This window comes from Triturus cristatus, chromosome 3_2 (assembly GCF_964204655.1).
Source record: "Triturus cristatus chromosome 3_2, aTriCri1.1, whole genome shotgun sequence".
NCBI lineage: Eukaryota > Metazoa > Chordata > Amphibia > Caudata > Salamandridae > Triturus > Triturus cristatus.
In genome coordinates, this window is record NC_140584.1 from 887,919,468 (window position 1) to 887,937,983 (window position 18,516).

An 18,516-nucleotide genomic window follows, 5' to 3' on the forward strand; every position below is an offset into this window, starting at 1 on the left:
AGTTGGAATAAAAACAAAAAAAAACAAAAATAAGAACAACATAACTGCCAGGCCAATAGTGTCAGTGAAATCAGTACACGTAGCAATACCCGGGTAGTCGATATAAGGTGGTGATCCCAGAAGTACTACCGGGTTAGAACAAGCAGCGTCAGTACAAGAGCAGTAACACGAATGACTGCAAGAGTCATTGAAACAAACTATGTGACGTAATATGAGACCCCAGCCAATCAAAAAATACGCATATATATTTAAACTCGGCATTTTCCCGTGATTCCGTTTACCTAACACAAAGGAAAAAGAACACGTTGAAAGCCCGGGCACTCCGTAGATACGGAAGGTAAGATACTCGTGAGATAGGCGAGTCAGCCTTTTTGGTACTTTTGACAATGAGGGCCTTAGTTTAACGTGTTAATTTTCATGCCCCTTTTTTATCTTTATTTCTGTAAACAGTGAAGTGCAGCAACAAGCAAGAGGAGGCTTGTAAATTTCAGCCCCTCCAGCTCGGTTTATGGTCGTAGGTGGAATTCGTGACATACCGCGATCTCCTGCTATATACATTTTTTGAAAAAGGTATGAAAATCTTTTCTTGTGGATACATTTATAGTGTGGCTACGTAATTATATGAATTATAGATTGTAGCGAAAACAACTGTTATGTCTATTATAGGTTCAGTTACACACCAAAGGGCCATTACGTTTCTAAAATATATACAACAGAAAAGAAAATACGTAAGGCAACCAAGAATGCTGATTTTATATCAAGGTATGACTGGCTGTGAGGAATATATGGTAGTACTATATTTTTATTTAATTAATAGGTTTAGTGAAATAAAATTATAAACCTTTCTTTTATAGGTGTTTGGAATAAAAAGGTAATCTTGCTGCTATAAGAAGGGCTGATATATGACCCTAATTCATGCTAAACAGCACCAGGGGCATAATATTTACGACGAATAGGTGAGACCATAATTGTCAGTATAAAGGTGGACGAAGATTAATAATGAACACAGAGAGAGCAAGAATGTGGATTTTATCTCTTGAAATGTCTAGGAGAAGACCCTATAGTCTCCTATTATAGGAAATGCCCTCCTCCCGTTAGAATGAGAGATGATAGGCCACACTGCAGGGGTGATGTAGGGTGATAAATATAAGCATAAGAATAGTATTGGGAGACGAGGTATTCTCAGCCCAAAAGCAAGGTGGTGTATTTTTGATAATAATGGGCATAAGACGAATAATTTTAGCAAAAGTAGAAAGTAAAAAATGGTATTCTAAAATGATGTAAAGTTATTTTTGAAGAAGGAGTGTTCAATTTAGGAAAATACTGAATGTGTTGTAATAATAAATGGGCTATGAAAATAGTGAAAACAAATCTCGTGGTATTAACCATATGGTTTAAAGATGATAGGAACATGAAATTAAATAGTGCTATGTGCCATATAGAGGCTTTTAAATTAAAATATTATTTTATTTGTATTCGCTTTGTACAGGATGCTCACAGCGACTGTAAAAGAAAACACACAGAGAGACTTGAATTTAATACGGTCTTGAAAAAGATGGAATATTAATAAGAAACCATCGAAACACGTCGACACAAATAAAAGCATAATCCATGGGAAGTCTTGGTCATGCAAATGGTGTAAAGATTTAGTACATTAAGGCCTAGTCTTTATATTTGTCCCAATCGATATGCTCTTTGAATGACAAATGGTGCTGTCATAAGAATTTTTCTCTCTGCATAACAAATACTGTTTTCAATATAAAATGTTATTTTGTATTATGTTTTAATTGTATTGTACTTTAGGCAATATTGTACTTTTTTTTTTTTTTTTACAAGAAACCTTTATTACACGGTAAAAAGATACAAACAAGGGCCTACAACTACAAGGGCCGGCCGCTAGAAAGCTCGGGAGCCAGCAAGGCAACGCCATACATTCAAATGAGCCAGAAGCAAATGCTCCCGAAAGTTCGTAAGCACATATAACAGGCCGCGGCCACAGTCCAAGGGCGATCAAAAAGGACGGTTTCATATTTTCTATTAAAAAACAAACAATAACACACAAACAAGGCAATGAGAGTCCGAAATAGCAGCGTGCGCTCCCCAGGACGGGGGGAAGATCCACGTTATCTGGAATAACTCTTGACAGGAGGTGGTAGTGGGGGGCGGCGGAGGAGAGGACAAAGCATACACAATTATGTAGAATGTGCGGCTAGGGGGACAAAGCGACGTCGACCTCTCGCGGCAGAGGCGGAGCGCAGATATTTCCACGATAGGAATTCCATGGACCCCACACCTTAGTCCACCTCCCAGGCTTGGCTCTCGCCACATACACCGTCTTTTCCCTGAACATACACCAATCCATATTCTCCTTCCATACCGAAATCGTAGGCGGCCTCGGGGAACCCCACAACTGTGCGATATTGCGCTTAGCCACCATGTACCCCAAAGTCACCCACTGCGTCTGCGCCGCATTATAGTCATTTGGTTCCCAGACATTCAGCAAACACCTCCTGGCCTCTGGTAACAAAGCGACATGCGTGACCTCCTCCATTACAGTATGTACCCCATTCCAAAAGCGTACGACCGCCGAACATTCCCATAGGATATGAAGAAAGGTACCCAACAAGCCACAGCCACGCTTACACATTCCATCCCTCGAATAACCCATACGTATCAAACCAGGCCCTGTAACATACACTCTATGGAGTATATTCAGCTGCACAAATCTAAGGCGGGCCGGGATCGCCACCTCTTTCGGGGAGGCCACCGCCGATACCCAATCCTCATCGTCCAGTTCCAATCCGTCGGCCGCCCAGGCCTCCCGCAGATGGGTCAGCAAGTCCGTACGATCATTAATACGTTTTTTATAGATCAGAGAAATAGTGCTGTCGGGCACATAGCCATCTAACACCCTATCTTCCAACGGGGAATATTCTGGGATAGCAGCAACATCCGGAAAAACCGAACACAGCGCATGGTAGACCTGTGCATATCGGAAGTACTCCCTATCATTTAATTTGTATTCAGTTTTGAGCATTTCAAACGTTTTAAAGGACCCTTTCGCCCAGAGGTCACCCACCTTACTTATACCAATCATATCCCATTTTTCAAAGCCTTTCATTTTCCACAGACAACCCAAGCGCTGGGAGGCATCCCTCCACCCCATCGCAGCATTCACCGCATGCCACACGCGTACCGCAACTTGCGTTGGTCCAGTCAACCGTGCATCCGGAGTCGCCGAATACAGTGCCCTATTGTAATCCCCGCCCGGAAGTAATAACTTATCCATCTCGAAGGCCGGATTCAAAGCAGGACCGTATATCCCGTGGTTCACCGCCGCCAACTGAGACGCCCAATAGTATCTTTTAATATCGGGGAGGGCAACACCCCCATCATACCAAGGGCGAGAGCGATCCTCGGTCGCCCATCCCAAAACAGTTGGCGCTGAAGACCCTCCACCTCACGGAAGTAACGGACCGGCACGACATCTAGCGTATTTTGTAAAGCGTACAAGAAGCGAGGCAGTGACATCATTTTAAACAATGCCGCCCATCCGAGCGGCGAGAGCGGAAGCCGTCGCCACCTCGCGACGTCGGCCTTCAATCACTGGAGTGGAGGGAGAAGGTTTCGCTCATAGCGGACCGCGGGGTCCAGTGATATGAAGATTCCCAAATATTTGAACCCCAATGTAGCAATCTGAATAGGGCACCCCCGCGGCAGGAGGGGGGCCTCGCCCGAGAGGACGTAAACACATGACTTGGCCCAGTTGATAACCAGGCCAGAATTACGACCGAAGGAATTCAATACGTCCACCAATACAATTAGCGACTTTCGAGGAGAGGTGAGATACAAAAGGATGTCATCCGCATAAAGGGAGACACGGTCCTCAAATTCCGGCGTCCATCTAATGCCCCGCAACGACGGCTCCCAACGCAACCAGGCAGCGAGAGGTTCTAAAGAAAGTGCAAAGAGGAGGGGCGACAACGGACAGCCCTGTCGCGTACCTCTCCCCAGCGCGAGGGGAGCCGACACCCTACCATTCACCACAACCTGCGCCAATGGGTCAGCGTATAGTAATTTTACCCACCCAATGAATTCAGGGCCAAACCCGAATTTCGCTAACGCAGCCCAAATATACGGCCACTCTAAAGTATCGAACGCCATGGTAGTGTCCAAAGACGCCAAGATGGCTGGCTCACGCAGAAACTCCGCTCTAGCAAGCACGCCATGCAACCGCCTCAGGTTCAGGGCGGTATTACGATGAGGTATAAAACCGGACTGGTCCTGATGAATCAAGTCGACCACGACCCGAACCAGACGATTGGCCAATACCTTAGCCAGAATTTGGGGTTCCGCGTTCAACAACGAGATAGGCCTGTAGGAGGCACAGCGGTCTCGCGGCTTCCCCTCTTTATGTATCACAACTATGGTGGCAATACGTTGGTCAAGGGGGAGGGAGCCCGCCGCCCGTGCAGCGAGGAACATGTCACGGAGATACAGTGCTATCTTATCTGGACGCAACTTATATAGTTCAATGGGGAGACCATTGGGACCCATGGCCTTACCAGAAGCGATCGAGCGAATGGCCAAAGCAATCTCATCCGGCGACAACTGCGCCTCCATCAATATGCTATCAGCCTCCGAGAGGGACGGCAATGCAATATCTCTAAGCAACAGATGAGAGTCCTCCGAACGCCCAGAGACCGGAGAGTATACCCCACGGAAGTAATCCACGAAGCAGTTAACAATTTCTACCGGGTCAGTCACACACACGCCATCCACTCTCTCCACAACCGGCACCACTCTACTCGCTCTCTCCTTCCTGTCCAACCAAGCAATCAACTTTCCGGCCTTATCTCCCACATCATACAGTCGTCCTTGTTGCTCTCTACTCATCCTTTTAGCAGCATCCGTGACCAGCGCTATATAATCTGACTGTTTAAGGCTGAGAACGTGCAATTTCTCATCCGTAACACCCCGCTCCAAATCCCCCTCCATCTCAGCGATGTCAGTTTCCAGGCGAACCACCTCTTCCCTCCCGAACCTCCTAGCATGGGAAATAGGAGACAAGGCATGCCCCCGGATCACCGTTTTATAACCTTTCCATAGGGAGACAGCAGACGACACTGACCCTACATTATCGTCGAAGTAGTGATCAATGGACTTAACCAGTTCCGCGCGAATATTAGGGTTACGTAAATACCAGGGGTTAATTGGCGCTACTCTTCCCTCTGCCCCAGGAACAACCTCCATCTGCAACAATAGAGGGGAATGGTCAGAAATACCTCGGGCCAAATGACGCACCTCCCCGATCATTCCAGCCTGGAACGCCGGCATAAGTATATAATCAAGCCTCGAGAGACTCCCGTGGGCCCCCGAGTGGAAGGTGTATTGTGCCTGCCCCGGGTGCATCAGTCTCCAGCAATCTATAAGTCCTAAAGTATCTAGAAAGCCACCTAGCCAGGCCTGGGCTCTAGGGAGATCCCTGGGGGGGGGTGACGGTCCTCTATACCGTATACAACAGCGTTAAAATCACCCCCTAACACCAGAACCCTCCCAGGGAGTCCCAGGACCAAACGCCCCAAATCAGCAAATGTAGCCGTCTGCAATCCCGGTGGCACATAGACAGCAACGAGCGAAACAGTTCTACCCTCCCATCTCCCCACCAATGCTGCATATCGCCCTCTATCATCGTGGAGCACCTCGTCCACCTCCAACGGGAGAGAGGCCCTGACCAAGATACCCACTCCCCTAGAGCCAGAAGTAAAACCAGAGTGAACAGCAAGGCGATAGCCCCGCCTATTCAGGGCATGGAATGAGTTCCCAATCAGATGTGTCTCCTGCAGGAAAACAATGTCGGGCGAGATCCGTTTCAAAAACTGCAACACCACCCCGCGCTTGATCCTATCCCCCAGTCCGTTCACATTCCACGAAAGTATTCTCAAACCCTTACCCCCCACCCCGCTCCCGTGCATGATGCCCACATCCCGGAGAACACAACCAGGACAAATCAGCAACTAACCTCACATTGCCTTGTGAAACAAACAAACAGTCCCCAACACCCCCCCTCCCCCACAATATCCAAACCACAACTCCCCCCTCCCTGCACCCCTGCTTGAGCCCAAACAGCCCCCCCAACTTGCAGTGTGCCTGTCGCCCTAACATATACTGAACCACAAAAAGAACCCCTGAAGGAGGAAAGGGCCCCAATATGCTCTCCACAACCTCCGAGCATTTGAAGGGCATATTGCACCAAACTTGAGTCCCATAGAGCTAAGGTGCAAAACATCACCAGCCTAGTCCATCACCGGGAACCAAAGTTCTAGTCCTGTTTCGCCGAACCCTCGCCACTCTCCGCCGTCTGACCATCCCGACCTTGACTCCGAGGCAGGGTATCCAACCAGTCTCCAACCGCCTCCGGCCGGTCGAAGAAGTGCGAGCGATCCTCGAACTCAACCCGCAACCTGGCCGGAAACAGCTCGCATACTTCAGCTCCATGTCCCTCAAGCGCCGTTTGACGCCCAAGAATCCCAGTCATTGTTTCTGGACCGCTTGCGTAAAGTCTGGATAGAAGCTGACGTTAGAGTTGTCAAACTTCAGCGGCCGATTCACCCTCGACGCCTGAAGGATAGCATCTCTGTCCCGAAAGTTAAAAAGTTGAAAGTGCGGGGTACGTGACAGGCCAGGCCCTGCATGCCGCTGTTGTTCACTTCGTACCCGGGCACCTCACCAACTCGAGTTCGGGACCAAGGCAGGAGCAGGCCGTAAACTTCAGATCGCAACCATTCCGGTTCCCCGAGCCCGATTTGAATTTGGAGAACGGATGGCACCTCAGCTCAAGCTCATCAACAACAGCCCGTCGACAAAACCAGGATTAATTCAGGATAGACGTGGGAGGTTGCGGAGGGCCTCGGGAGCCTTGAGCCTACGCGGCCATCTTGGTTACGCGCTAGGCTCCTCCAATATTGTACTTTTAATTGATAAAAATTGCTACACATAGGTTGTGAAACAAATTTTTTTTTTAATGTCATTACATCTGTATACGATGTGTTTTTTAATAAAGTAGTCTTTTTGTGATACAATTTGGGACTTGTTAAGTGGATATTACTAGAATCAAGCTAGAGTATTCTGTTGAGGACAGAATTACTATATGACTCAATAAGATGATGGGATTACTGTATGTGTTTTAAATATACTTCAAGGGACAGCTGACTTTACAACTATTTGATAGTTCTCCAGTCCCTTTGTGTTAAAAGGGCTCTCTCTAATTTTTCTATATACCAATGAATGGCAGCCATATCGCGATAGCGACCGCTTGGCCTCAGCGGCATGTCACCCCCAATGCCAAAGCCACACTTGCGGTACTGATACACATATGTTGATAGTCAAATGGCGGTTGGCATGCTCCGCCACCCAAATCAAGGTCACTGGCACCTATGTATGGCATCCATATCGTGGTAGCGGCCGCCTGGCCCCTGCAGTGTGTCACTGCCAATGCCCAAGCCCTTACAGCCAATGGGAACAGCAATCGCGGTAGACTAATGCAATTTTGAAAAGCGCGATACGCGTGCACCGCCACTGCAGGGCTGGTCATTGGATGCAATTGAAAGATGCACGATTGCCGTAGCGACCGTTGGGCCCTGCGTTGTGTCACCGCCAATGCGAAAGCCATTACAGCCGATGGGAACCGCAATCTCGGTAGCCTAATGCAATATTGAAAATCGCGGTAGGCGTGCTCCGCCACCGCGGGGTCGGTCATTGGATGTATTTGAAAAAAGCTGACCTGCAACACCAATTGCAGCAGTCCAGAACCACTGACACTACCCCAGGGGGCTATATATGTGTGGGAGAGAGCCTCACATTTCCACTGCTTCCAGAGCCTGCTGCCTGACACCCCTCACCACCAACTGCTGCTGCTCCTGTCTCCTGGACCCAGTGATGGTGAGGTCTGAGAAGATCCGGGCCCGTCCCTTCACCACCGAGGAGCGGGAGGTCCTGGTGGACGAGGTGGTCACACATTGTGCGAGGCTGTATGGTGCTCCAAATGTCATGGTAAGTGTTTCAGAGTGGAAATGAGAGTGCAGGGAGTGCACACATGAAGTTGATCTGCTGCAGTATGTGCCTGAGAGTGTGGGTTGGTGTCATACACTGCCTAGCATGCTGTCCCCAGGGGACAGGGGTGTTAAGCCTATTTTACACGTTTCCCTGCCTGCACATCAAAATTGGAGGACATGTATTGTTTTGTCAGCCATACAGGGACGAGGCAAGTCGGTTATGCAGGAGTCAGGACAGAAATTGCCTGTGTGAATGGATGTTTGGGTCCCTGATGTTCATCACAGGCTCATCTGTGGCCTTACCAAGGGTTTACGTCCAGAGGGCCTTGATGGAAGTGTGTCTGATGCAAAATTGTCATCATGTATAGTTCAGCACTATGCTCAGGACTTAAATCAGAGGGTGACACTCTTGGTGGTAATTCACCTATGACACAGCAGATTGTAGTACTTCTGTACAGAGCCCCTTCCATTTCCACCAGCATGTGTACTGACTCGCATGTGTGGGCATTATTTACGCTCTCAATTTGTCCATTCATGTGACATTTCTGATGCTCCACGTTGGACCTCAGTGTGAGCCCACTTGGCCTGCACAGTCACTGCCTAATCTGACAAGGACACATCACTGAATGTATAGCGTGAAACCTATGGGTTGTCTGCTAGACTATCCATCAAAGAGCCATCTCAGCCCTGTAGATTGCACACAACAGGCCTTGTGAGAAGAGTGTGAGATTGTAAGGTCATGTCCCTAAATGTGACCTCCATGACACAGTGAGCCATTCACAGGGCAAGGACATTGAGGGCTGCGCAGAGTTGGACACAGTGAGTCTGCCCCGAAACATAATTCCCTCTGTGATGTATGTCTTGCTCACCCATAAACTGGATAGTAGATGTGGGCAGCCCATACACAGCTTTCTGTGCTGGCATCCTGCATGTGTATGAGATGGGCGGGTACTGTGTCCAGCCTCGTACCTGCATACATTTTCGTATGATTCTCACATGCTAATGTACTATGTGAGATGCTGCATTGTCTCTGCTAGACATATCTGTGAAGTTGTGCTGAGTTAGTATCATGCTCCTGTACTGAGAGTTAGTTGTACATAACACTGTGTGCTTATCATGTCATTGGAGTAATGGCCCTTGACATTGCATTCTGAGTTGTGGCCTTCTGGCATCGTCTAAATATGGGTGGTCAGGGACATCCCATGGAAGGCAGTGTGCCTCATCTGAGTGTGCTTTCATCAATGTGTTGATTGCCTGACATCCGAATTGTGTGGACTACACATCTGACACCAATGTGCAACTGTAGTTGTGCCCCAAAGTACGACATGGTGGATGGCATGAGCTCATGGCCATTGTGGACTGATATGTTGGAGTCTGTATCTGTGTTGTTCACTTCTGCTGCCTCCAGATGTGACAGTGGCAACATGTTGGGAGGTACATCTTTTCCCACCTCTGGGACCTAGGTGTGCTCAGAGGGATCTGTGTGTCTGGTTCCACAGAGCCACAGGCAGGCTATTTGGCTGTCTGGTCATCACATGGGTCACTTATGCCAAGTTTGCATGATCACACGCAAAATTCGAGTTTGGAATTGAGGTCGCACAATGTTGCTGCACAGGGTGGTGAGCAACATGGGGGATGTCATCATCTTGTTCAGTGCTTTGCTTGTATATGATGTTTGTGTTAATGTCACTGAACCGACCCTACGTCTCTGTCTCTTGCGGCATCTACCGTAGGAACAGAAGGAAAGGGGACGGACACCAGTGGTGAGGCATCAAGCACGACTGCTACACACGAGCACAGTGACACTGATGTGACCAGCGCCTCAGAGGGGGACAGGAGTCTGCTTGAGGAATCACAGCCAGAGACACCAACCTCAACATCAATTGATGGCAGCGGTGACACATCTATGTTGGCGGGCACAGGGAGCGGGAACCCTGCCTCCTCTTCCACCACACAGCGTCCAGTGCCCACACTCCCATCTACTTCCACTAGTGCTGCCCGTGTTCGCACCAGTAAGAAGGGAAAAGTGTCCTTCACCCCAGGCACCGCTGCCCCTGTCTCCCCTGCTGCCATCAGTGCTGAGTCTGTGGACCGTTTGAGCCAGCTGTGGGTGGGCCAGTCAACTCTCATCAACACCTTCCTAGACCATGACAAAAAGTTGGCACAGGTAGTTGCTTTCATGGAAGGCATTCATTCAGACGTGGGTGGGCTACATCGGACTGTCCAGTCTTTGTCCTCCACAGTGACGGCAGACATTCAGCTGGCACAGTCTCAGAGTCCAGCTCCTGTCCCTTTGGCCAGACCCCTGCCAGTGGCTACAGCTGACGATAGTGACCACACACCACAGACCTCAGGCTCAAGATATAGCACGCACAGCACACAACAGCAGCAGCCCAAGCGGGCCAGAGCGCAGACACCATCCCCCCAAAAAAGCAAAGCCACTCAGAGCGCAAAGGCAAAAGCCCTTCAGGCGAAATCCAAGGGGCATAAAGCCAAAAAGCAGGCCTCAGGCTCACATGCCTCAGAGGCATCCCCAGCCAAGGACTCTCCTGTCCCAAAAGCATCTCACAAAGAAAGTCAGTTCCCCTTCCTGCTGTGAAGCTGGTGCCAGCTAAGGGTCCCCAGAAAAAGCCCGCTAAGGCAGATTCACCCACAACCTCAACTCCCATCCCGAGCCCTGTGAAACAGGGGAAGGTGGTCTGTGTAGGGGGTTCACCAGTTCAACAGGTGATGGGAAGAAAAGGGAAGGCCAGGCCAAGAGTACCCCCGGATCCAGCAGGTCCCCAGAGGGAAGGCCGTCGGCTGCACCTGGGGCAGCTTTGGTGTAGAGTGTGCCTGTTGTGGCCGCAACACCTACCACTCATCCCAAGAACAAACCTCCATTTAGACTCCCCAAGAAGTGGAAAGGCACCCCTCCACATTCTCCCTCCCACACTGTGTCTCACGGCTGCATGACTCCACCTCCATGTGCCACCACACCATCTGGTCCAAGCAGCCCTTCGGCTTCCAAAGCCAGTGATGCCTCTACCTCAGCTGGGCCTCTCTCTCCCCGGTCCAGTCCTACAACTGGCCACGACACTCAGCCACCTCCCAGTCTGACTGACAGCCAAGTCTGAGTCAAAGTTCCCCTCACACACCTGTCTCTCCTACAGCGGTGCCTGTACTGCCCATTGTTATCCCCCTGTGTTGCTGACCATGGCAGGGTACAGTCTCACCCATTCCCTGTACAGGATCTAATGCACACATGTACCTACTCTGCACTTTGGACTGGCCACTGCCCTTGCTGTGTTTGCCCATTCCCTGTGCAACTTCTCATGGACCTACTCTGCACTATGTACTGGCCACTGGCCTTGAAGTTCCTTGCTGCGTTTGCCCATTCCCTGTGCAGCCTCTTATGTACCTACTCTGCTCTTTGTACTGGCCACTGGCCTTGATGTTCCTTGCTGTGTTTGCTCATTCCCTGTGCAGCCTCTCATGTACCTACTCTGCACTTTGTACTGGCCACTGGCCTTGAAGTTCCTTGCTGTGTTTGCCCATTCCCTGTGCAGCATCTCATGTACCGACTCTGCACTTTGTACTGGCCACTGGCCTTGATGTTCCTTGCTGTGCTTGCCCATTCCCTGTGCAGCCTCTCATGTACCTACTCTGCACTTTGGACTGGCCTTGATGTTCCTTGCTGTGTTTGCCCATTCCCTGTGCAGCTTCTCATGGATCTACTCTGCACTTTGGACTGATCACTGGCCTTGAGGTTCCTTGCTGTGTTTGCCAATTCCCTGTGCAGAGTCTCATGGACCTACTCTGCACTTGGGACGGTCCACTGTCCTTGATGTGCCTTGCTGTGTTTTTACCATTCCCTGTGCAGCCTCTCATGTACCTACTATGCACTTTGGACTGGCCTTGATGTTCCTTGCTATGTTTGCCCATTCCCTGTGCAGCTGCTCATGGACCTACTCTCCACTTGGGACTGGCCACTGGCCTTGATGTTCCTTGCTATGTTTGCCCATTCCCTATGCAGCTGCTCATGGACCTACTCTCCACTTGGGACTGGCCACTGGCCTTGATGTTCCTTGCTGTTTTTGCCCATTCCCTGTGCAGCTTCTCATGGATCTACTCTGCACTTTGGACTGATCACTGGCCTTGAGGTTCCTTGCTGTGTTTGCCAATTCCCTGTGCAGAGTCTCATGGACCTACTCTGCACTTTGGACTGGCCACTGGCCTTCATGTGCCTTGCTGTGTTTGCCCATTCCCTGTGCCGCCTCTCATGTACCTACTATGCACTTTGGACTGGCCTTGATGTTCCTTGCTATGTTTGCCCATTCCCTGTGCAGCTGCTCATGGACCTACTTTCCACTTTGGACTGGCCACTGTCCTTGATGTTCCTTGCTGTTTTTGCCCATTCCCTGTGCAGCTTCTCATGGATCTACTCTGCACTTTGGACTGACCACTGGCCTTGATGTTCCTTGCTGTGTTTGTCCATTCCCTGTGAAGCGTCTCATGGACCTACTCTGCACTTTGGACTGGCCACTGGCCTTCATGTGCCTTGCTGTGTTTGCCCATTCCCTGTGCAGCCTATCATGTACCTACTTTCCACTTTGGACTGGCCACTGTCCTTGATGTTCCTTGCTGTTTTTGCCCATTCCCTGTGCAGCTTCTCATGGATCTACTCTGCACTTTGGACTGACCACTGGCCTTGATGTTCCTTGCTGTGTTTGCCCATTCCCTGTGCAGCTTCTCGTGGATCTACTCTGCACTTTGGACTGACCACTGGCCTTGATGTTCCTTGCTGTGTTTGTCCATTCCCTGTGAAGCGTCTCATGGACCTACTCTGCACTTTGGACTGACCACTGGCCTTGATGTTCCTTGCTGTGTTTGCCCATTCCCTGTGCAGCTTCTCGTGGATCTACTCTGCACTTTGGACTGACCACTGGCCTTGATGTTCCTTGCTGTGTTTGTCCATTCCCTGTGAAGCGTCTCATGTACCTACTCTGCACTTTGGACTGGCCTTGATGTTCCTTGCTGTGTTTGCCCATTCCCTGTGCAGCTTCTCATGGACCTACTTTGCACTGTGTACTGGCCACTGGCCTTGATGTTTATTACTGAGTTTGCCTATTCCCTGTGCAGGTTCTCATGTACCTACTTTGCACTGTGTACTGGCCACTGGTCTTGCTCTTGTCTACTTTTGATGCCTATCTGTGTAATATGTGAATAAAGACAGTTACTCCTGTTGTCTGCCTTATCAGTGTCCTTGCTAAATAAAGGGTTTTATGTGTGAGTTTGCTTTCATGTTACACATGCTCTGTATGCCACTTTAACGTTGCAAATGGCTGTTTTGACTTTTTCTGTGGCTTGCAGAGGTGACAGGCACTTCAGTTCTTATTGACTCTAAGGCTTGGGGGTGCAATAATGGTTGTTTGTGATGAGCTAATGTTATCCTAATCAATCTGTGGTGATGTTAGCTAAATTATACACATGTCATGTTTGTATGCACTGCCAGCACAGAGTAGGCTTCTATCCCAAGTATTGCAAGCAGGCTGGCCAGGGTCCATCATGTCTGTGTGATCTTTCTTAATGTGTGACCAGCAGTGATGGTCAGTCATCACAGTCACATGGTTAGATTTCAATGGGTGTACTTGTGTGGTCATGAAGTGTGCAGTGTGAATGGGGTGACTTTATCAGTAGTGTTGATGTGGGTGTGCCCCTGCGATGGAAACTGCACACATGTGTCAACCTGGAATACAGCTCCTGTTAGTTTGATTGGTCAGCCCTGTGCTTGTGATTGTGTGCACATGTGGGAGTTGTAGGTTGTGCACTATGCGGTGTGTTGGTGTGTCCTTGCACTTCTGGGGGACACCTACTTGTTGTTGGTGCCAATTGTGAGTATGTAGAGTGTGTGACTGGCAAGTCAGTGTTGTGTTTTGGTGATTAGCCATGTGTCTTGTTACTATTTGTGCTCACTGTGCAGACCGGCTCATCCACACTGACATTGTGGGTGTGTTTTATCATGCTTTGCTGTCACCTAAGGCATTTTTGGCTCCAGTATGGCATGTGGTATGTGGAGTTATGACATCCACTAGCTGTAAGTGAGCACTTTATCTATTTGTGTATGGTGCACTCCAGACATGTCTACTACTGACGTAAACACCACTTCACTCTCATGTCAGCTGTCCCCTTGGGTTGCCAGTGTGTGTGCCTTCCCACCACTTTATTTGTTACACTATGCTTTGTAGTGCTGATCTGTGCACAGGACCAATGTTGCACTCAGGACAGTTTACCAATTGGCTATATGTGAATTTCCTGTACTGTTTTGCCTTCATGGTTGCTCATATGCAGTTCTACTGTTTGTGCTGCACAGTCCTCTGGTCGTGTGGGTTTCACCTGGGTGTCCCAGACTTGGGCATCTGTGGGTAATGGGTAGGCCTGGGCTAAAAATCTGTTCCGCTCGCGGAAATTGTGATCATTTGACATTTTCGCGTTCCGCGGAGAGCGCGAAAATGTCAAACTGTCCGCAATCCGCATTTTACCGGAAATTTTTTGCTTGCTCGCGCTGTAAAATAATACATTCTCGCGTGCGCGCGATCGCCTTACCTGAATCCCCGCGTTCGCCGACAAGTTTTCCCGATCCGGTTGCGTTCTCCACGAGATGTTGGATTGTTGGTAGCCATTTGCGCTGTCTCACGACAGTTCGCGCCCGCAGTAATGTCATGCGTCGCGCAATCACGTCTTTCTTCTCGCGATCATGCACCGCTAGACAAGTGAAAACAAGATGGCCGCGCCCGCGAGCAACTGCATGGGTAAGTTGGCGAGCCGCGACCACGCAGAAAATACCGCGAACGGGCGGGAAAAAAACTTCCGCATCTTTGCGATATTTCCACGTGTTTGCGGCGATTTTTAACATTTTCGCGATAATTTGCAAAAGTGAATTTCGCAAATTCCGCCCACCCCTAGTAATGAATGAGCTGTATGTGTGTTTGCTGAAGTACCTCTTCCCTTCCTGAGTGTGATGTTGTCTGTGTGGTATGGTGATTGGTGTTGTGGGTGTTAATGGTGTAGCACTCATGTCTGTGTGGAATTGGTATGTTTGGTGTGCAAACATTGCTTGTCGTGCATGCAGTGCTGTGAGTGTATGTTGCCTTGTCCTTGCCTGGTGTGCATCCCCTGATGTCCAGCTGTGTTTGCAATGTGATGGATTGGCATGTGCATCTGTTGTGTGTTTGATTGGATGTGGGCAGTGTTTGGCTTGTGTTGTCTCTTGCAGCTGACAAGTGCTCTGTGTGTGATGTTCTATTTGCATGTCATTGTGTCTGATTTGTTTGTGCATTGTGATACATTCACATGCGTGTTGCAAGTGTAGTGTGCATTACTTGTGTGACTGTCACATGCACTTATGGCTATTCTTGTTCCTGGGCTTGTTTTGAGTACATCCTTGGTGTTTTCTCCTCTTATATTTGACCTGGCACTTGTCAGGATTGTGCATGTGCAAGCATGTGGTACACTATGGCACCATGTTGACTTGATGGGTGTTGTGGTATGTCTGTCTGTGTTTTCTTATTGGCCCATTGCCCTCAGTTTGTGTCCATGATTGTTTTGAGATGATGCACTTCTTGTCTGTGTTGGGGTATGTTGCCTGTGCATTGTTCCTGAGTGATGATATTGTGTACTCCTGTTCTGTGTGGGCTCCCATCGCCTTTTCACTGTTTTACTGCACAGGTCTGGGCTTGTTGTACTTTTGTGTAAGTTGTTAGTGAGTTTTGTGTTCGGCTGTTGTTTTTGTGCCAACATTGGTTCAGGCATCCCTGAGTGTGTGTGTGTGATGTTTGTGGATGCCCCTCAGGGAGTGTGATTGTTTGTCAGTGTATTGTCTGGACATTATTGGCACCATTATGTGTGTTTGACACTGGTGTTGAGTGGTGCAGATGTGAGGTGGGTATGGGAGGGGTATGTGTGAAGAATCCAACTTGTGTTTGACAGTCATGTAGTGTGTCAATGGGCCCTGTGTGCTGTGCTGATATACACCTGTCAAGTTGTTGGATACATATGTGTGGCTGATCACTGTTTGACTTCAGAGACTTCCTATCATCCCTGTGCCTATGCATGGGTTGCCTTGCTGACTCCCTGAGTTGTTGCACAGGGGTAACTGTGGTTTGATTTCACTCACTGTGCCAGCCATGTGTGATTTGATGGCCTAAGGGTGTTGTGATATGTTCCTTCTCATGCATGTGATGTACACATGCTTTGTGGCTAGCTCCTTAGCTTTCCATTAGTGTCTACCTCACTTTGGTTTTGCTCATTTGCTATCCTCCAATGCTGCTGACATCTGGTCTGTGTATGTGGCTGTGTGTCAGTGTGGGGTGTGTCTGTGTGACTTGACAGGCTGTGTGTCCAGTTGAGTGATTGTTCATATTCTGTGTTCATTTTGTGCTTGGACTCAGTTTTCTGGACATGAGTGTAGTGTAGGTGTGGTGTTTGGGTTGCCCTGGCACTGTGCTTCTGTGCTGTGTGTTCCTCTACAGCCCCACCAGCTGACACTTTCTCCCTAGTTGTTTGGTGTGTGGTGCAGGGTGTGGTTATTGTGCACGGGGGAGCACAGGAGGGGCACATTGCATGTACCATAATGGGTGTGGGGGGCCTAGTGTGTGAAGAGTGGAGGTGTGGCCCTATCAATCATCCACATTTGTAAAGCACGAACAATCACCCGGAAGGGTCTCTAGGCGCTGGGGGCCCTCGGAAAGATTAAGCAAGCTATTGCCCAGAGTCACATGGTGCTGGGCTAATCTGCCTCCGGCGCCGGGGATCGAACCGTGATCCTCAGATTCCGGAGTCAGTCGCCCTGGCCACAGCGCCACACCTCTTCCCTATGCCCTATGATCTTTGTGCACTGCCCATGCCTGGTGCTGGCCCTGCCTCCTACATTGTGCACATATTTTCCCGCGTCTTCACTGCTGCTGTGACGGTACCGGGACATTGTATTGATATTGTGGTTGGTGAGTGACCTGGATGCGGAGGGGTGATTTGAATACAGGTAGGACATGGGTGGGTGCACTTGTGGATGTGTTCCTGTCCCCACCAGGGTGTCTAGTGTGGACAGGAACCCTATCATCGGCCCATGAGTTGTGTGTTGTGGTTGTGGGCGGAGTTGTGTGATTGCGTACCTGCGGCGTTGTCCACGACGTGTAGAGCTTGATCCATTGAGGTCAGGACTGGGTGGAAGAGACCGGGAATCTGGTTTCGCGCTCCGCAGTCGTGCTTCCGCCGTCTCTGGTTGGGCATTTTCTCCGCTGCTGTTTGGGGCATCCTGATTTGTACGGCGGTCAGGACGTCATTACGCACAGCGGTGGGTCTCCATTGGCTCCCACGGCGGCGGTGGGGGGTGCTTTTTTATAGCGGTTTGCGTCGCATCGCGGCAGACGGGAAATGGGTTATGTTTGACCATACCGAGGACCGCTGCTGGCGAGCAGAAAATTGCAGTTTCCGCCAGCACTGCAGTGGTGCCTCCGCCCGCCATACAAATAGGGCCCTAAATGTTAAATTTTATAATTTATTTTATATTGTTATAATTTACATTATAATGCTTTAGTTTATTTAAAATTGTAATATTTATCATTATTAGGGGCTGATTATGATGTCGGTTGGAATTGCCTCCGACTGACATCCTTGTGGTTTCCAAACCGACCGACCTTGGGTCTGCTGTCCGAAACTGCAATTACGATGCGACTGCACATGGTGGGGTCACAAACTTCCATTTCCTTTTGAGAGCTTTTGCGGCGGTCAGAAACTGCCTTCAACACAAGTGTAGGCCGCAGAGAGATGGGAGGCCCTGCTAGGGACCCCCAGAGTCGCTTTCTGACAGGCTTTCCATGTTAGAAAGCCTGTCGGAAACCGACATCATAATCCCAACGGCAGAATCGCCGGCTGTACGGGATTATGTGGCGGTTCCGATTGGCCGACTGCCTCCTTGACCCTGTCGGAAGCCACTCGGATTGACCGGCCAGTCTCAAATCCGACCCTGTCATTGTAATATAGGGGTCAGATTTGCAACCTTTGTCGGTCGGGAAGCCTCCCACCTGCGGTCAAAGGCTTTACGACCAACATCCAAATTAGGCTCTTAGGGCCCAATTCACAGAACAAACTTAAGACAAAATCCTAAACTTAGTACCATTTTGGTATTCACAGAATGAATTTACTACTTTTGCGATTCACAGAATAAAATTACTACTTTTGCTATTCACAGAATGGGTTTACGACTACTAACTTTACGTCCGCACTCGGGCCGGAAATTCCGGCCCGGAGGCTGGGCTTCCGGGCCGGAGGCGGAGCTTCCGGCCCAGAGGTGGAGATTTTGGCCATGGCTAAATCTCCGCCACTGGCCGGAATCCCCACCTCCGGGCCGGAAGCTCTGCCTCCGGCCCGGAAGCCCCGCCTCCGGCCCAGAAGCCCCACCTCCAGGCCGGAATTTCCGGCCCGA

At 49.6% G+C, this 18,516-nt stretch overlaps 1 long non-coding RNA gene across 1 annotated transcript in view; it reads left to right on the top strand.

Moving 5' to 3' along the window:
• The first annotated feature begins 266 nt into the window (after positions 1 to 266).
• The window catches only part of LOC146858392 (uncharacterized), a 57,606-nt gene continuing 39,356 nt past the window's right edge, over positions 267 to 18,516 (top strand). Inside the window, exons 1-2 of the long non-coding RNA XR_014979691.1 lie at positions 267 to 337; positions 451 to 570. This is a non-coding gene — a long non-coding RNA (uncharacterized LOC146858392). The remainder of the gene's footprint in view (positions 338 to 450; positions 571 to 18,516) is intronic.